The 4,353-nt window shown below is 41.1% G+C and overlaps 1 pseudogene across 1 annotated transcript; it reads right to left on the reverse strand.

Annotated features, from left to right (window-relative positions):
* Nucleotides 1-914: 914 nt before the first annotated feature.
* Nucleotides 915-2,799, reverse strand: LOC306713823 (zinc-binding protein A33-like; annotated as a pseudogene). Its single transcript has 2 exons — nt 2,761-2,799; nt 915-2,206 (listed from the first exon to the last, which is right to left on the reverse strand). The product of its transcript is annotated as a zinc-binding protein A33-like (transcript).
* Nucleotides 2,800-4,353: the final 1,554 nt, after the last annotated feature.

Below are 4,353 nucleotides of genomic sequence, written 5' to 3' on the forward strand. Positions count from 1 at the left end.
GCTACTGAAAGAGTTACATCAAAGACAGGTCCAATAATAGTGGTGATGGTCTTTATCAGCAGTTTAAAACTGCTAAAATGTTGCTCTTACAGCAAAGAAATACAAAAGAACTAAAACATCAAAGTAAAACCTAACAAATTGTATTCTCATAACTCCTAAATTAATAACCATTAATATATATAAATCAACCAGCAAATTGTGAATTTATTTTAATAAAATTATGAAAACATTTGTGAATTATATAATCCGACTTGGGCTAAAACAAGATTATCATTAAGAAGAAAACAAACTGTGATGAAAGACACTTAAATAGTATAATGAACAATGAAATATGGTAGTTGTGAAATAATGTGAATTAATAAAACCAAATCATTTTATGTTTATGGTGGCCAAGTTCCATTGTTTAACATTTTAATCATAGGTTTTAATTTTGTATCAAATGTCACCAATTTTAATTTATGTATTTAGTTCAAGCATCCAGTGGCATTTTTCCTTTTTGGCTTTTAATTTCATTATGTCACTGGATAACGTTTTGTCTAACTGCAACAAATTACCAATTGAGTTGCCTAGAATGTAATGTTAGTAAAAACTTAATTTAAAACCCATGGAGAGTGCACCAATGAAACCAGCAGATTCCACTAAAGATCCTGACTATCTCTCTGGCTCCCCCCAGTGGAGCAGAACCAACAGTGCACTAACCCTTGGAAGAAAAATGTACTCTTTAGGGATTCTGTGATACATTTGAAGAGTTGTACGGCCTGTAATTGGGGTATCTCTGAAGTAATGAGAAAGATTTTTAAAAAATGTATCCAAATTTCAAAAAATCTGAACAAAGTAGGAAAGGGATTGAGGTCATTTACATGACGGTGACTCCTTCCATCTGATCTAATCAGCATGATTGATGGAACAAATGATCAGGGGGAGGTGTTTTTACCTTCCTTACTTTGCTTTGGATTGAGATATGGGTAGAGTTTCTCAGTGAAGTTACAGCCAGTAAAAAAGTATATGAGACCTGCAGTATCTACGACATAAAAGGAGACCAGACCCTCCTGATAATCCACAAACACCCCCAGCTTCTGAGGCTTTGACTTCAGAGGGAGATTGATTGCAGAGATAGAACAAGCTTAGTTCGGATTTCCATTCATCAAGCATACAGTCCAGTAGCCATTCGTAGGGGACATTGTGCAGTTAGTCATTCTGTTGACAGACTCTTTGACCACTCCTAAAATCCAGTCAGTCTTTCCTTTAATCTGGACTTCATAGTAAAATCTTCCTGAGGAGAAACTCTGCTTTCCTAAAATACAACGTGTGGAAAATCTCTTTGAGCTGTCTGGAAGATTTTGCTTTATATCACAACGACTGACTTGCTTCCCATCATCAGACAGGATGAGTTCAGGATGTGCTGTTTCAGGATCAAGAGTTACGTCCACCGCAAACTGCTGGACCCTCTTCAGATCAACGTCGATACATAGTCTCTTCATCTCTCTACTGAGTGTCTCCAGCTGAGCCCCAGCTCTCCTCACAGTCTCGTGATATGATGAGTGAACTCTGACCTCTGTTCAGTCCTTGATGGGCGGAGCAGGGCTCAAGGACGGGAATCTTTGGAGGAGGTGGTCTTCTGTGCGTGAAAGCTGCTCCAGCTCTGAGCGTCTCTTCATCAGCTCAGAGATTTCCTCTTCCAGCTCTTTGATGAAGCCTTTAGCCCTCTGTCTTTTTATGCTTCATGTCAATCGTCTCAATGAGCTCAGCCAGACTTCTCTTAAGAGACCGCATGCTCCACTGCCTGTTTGAAGTGAGCAATCGTCAGTCGTCTCTCCTGGATCATCTGCTGAACTTCCCCCTCTGTCTTTCCCAGCTCACCTTTCTTTCCTTCATACTCTTCTATCAGAGGAACAATGTGATAAAGCCTGTGACTTGACTCAGCACAGAACTTACACGCGCATGTCTGGTGAGTCTTACAGAACATCTCCAGAGGTCTATCATGGTTCTCACACATTCTGCCTTCCAGGTTCTCCACAGGATCAATCAGCATATGTCTTTTAATGCCTGTGATTCTCTGATGAGGTTCCAGGTAAGTCTCACAGTAGGAGGCCAGACACACCAGGCAGGACTTCAGGGCCGTCCATTTGGTTTCAGTGCAGACGTCACAGAGAACTTCTCCTGAGTTGGCACATTGCTCCTCTGAGCTGCCGCTGTTGCTGGCTTTCTATTGGATAGACTGCATGAACTGAGCAGCCATCTCGGCTATTAAAGTGTTGACCCGAAGTGCCGGTCTTCTGTCCAAGAGCTCTTTGCACATGGGACACTGTCACGACCCGGTTCTTGAGCCATGACAAAAACAGGAGACACACAGTTTTTAAACGGAAAGAGGTACATTTATTACTCAACAAACGAAAACATGGTGCTGCAGGAACAGAGGAGACCACGGACTGCAGCAGGCGGTCCTAAATACCCCTGGGAGACTGGCCAGGTGCTCCCAATTGTACCGATAGGCTCCGCCTACCAGGGACCGGCAAGACACCACAGACAAGCAAAAGGGAACGCCCACAGCAGGCCCTGCTTAAAGCAAGAGGCTGTCACACCCCCCTCCATAGAAACCGGGTCCCAACCCAGGATCCAGAATTTAACTCAATATACACTTCATACATTTTAATACCCACTGGCATTAACCAATGTTTTACCCAAACTAACTCAAATATCATGAAATAGCATTCCATCTTTTCTTTTTTTTTTATTTACAGAGAAAAAAAACAAAAAAACCTGATGCTGGTCATCCACCTCCCTCAACCTTGTCACCATGCACCCCTCCCCCCAGCAACCTGGTACCAGTGAGAAGCAAATTAAGAGGGGAAAAGGAGAGACAGGGACAAGCAGATAACATGCATGGGCTATCGTTTAATGATAAGGAGCTCTGGACAAAGTGTCTGCCACCACATTATCCGAACCCTTGATATGCCGAATATTTAACCAATATGACTGTAACAACAGTGACCACCTTATCAATCTCTGATTACGACACTACAGATGTTACACGATCATTTTTATCAATACTTTCAGTTCATTTTTATTGGAACGATAGCTAAAAACTGTCCGGTTTAGTAAACAATGCCGTTAAAAATACATGACTGGTTCTTGCGAGTTTGTTCTTGTCATTGTGTTAATTACGTTGATTTTGACTATATGCATTGTCCGTTAATGACGAAGCATCCCGTCATACTTAGGTGGTGCCGATGGTTAGGGTCGGACATTTGATTCTCTGTTCGGGCTGTTGTTCTTTTACAAAGCAAGAATTATGGTCTAGAGAAATGGGGATTGTGTGGCGATTGCTTTAGCCCTGTTTGAATCAGTAGGGAACAGCTAAACGCTGCGGGGAGAGTTTGTAGCTTGTGTGCTGCTGTTGTTTCCTGCTAAGCTAGTTTAGCATAGTGTGCCTCCCAGAACACATGCGCCTCACCAGAGTACAATAGTGGGGTTGAGCGCAGTCCACCGGAAACATTATATTTCCCACAATTTAAGCTTCTGCATTTTCTAAATGCAATAGTATTATTCAAACGTATTGTTCGGTTCGTAAGCCTCCTACTGAACGGTTTAATACGAATACATGTATTGTTACACCCCTAGAAACAAATAACCTAGCTGTGGCGTCATAATGAGGTTATTAGGAAGTGGTTCAACTGTAGTAGGACAGCACTGAAGGCCCAGGTATAACATGCACGGCTCGCCACTGCATAACAATGAAAACAATATTTGATATAGAATAAAGGATTAACCACACTAGCCATGACAGTGAATTATTTATTTAATGAAATGATTAGTTGGTTTACTGCGTTTTGTCTCATTTAAAGGACTTTGAAATGTGTTGTTTTTAAAGGGGCCATACAAGTAACCGTGTCTCTTCTAGTCTAGTCATTTTTTTACACCATCATAGAGTGGTCCAGGAGAAAATACTAAAACACAAATGAGTCACAATATTTGCACTTCTCGAAGTCAATGGGTTTTTGGTTAGATACATGAAATAACATCTATCCATTCGGCTACCAAGGCACTCCTGGAAATGGTTCTTTACATTGCCATATTTTACATATTTACCATCATCACAGAATAAGTGTTAAAAACAGTTTCAGGGTCTAGGTCTTCAGGGTGCTAGATTCTGTACTGTATCTTTAGCCAGTAGCTTACTTTGTCTACTGTTTGGTGTTGGGCAGACTGTAGCCTAAACAGAAATAAATGAGCTAAAATAGGCTATAAAAGCTCTGCAGAGTTTTGTAATAAGGCATATGTGAGTGAAGCTTCTTTCATTATATTTGATTCAGTGTTTAGCGACAAGGCTAGGAGTCTACAGCCATGCTAGCA

This window comes from Pholis gunnellus, assembly GCF_910591455.1.
Source record: "Pholis gunnellus genome assembly, chromosome: 22".
Lineage (NCBI taxonomy): Eukaryota > Metazoa > Chordata > Actinopteri > Perciformes > Pholidae > Pholis > Pholis gunnellus.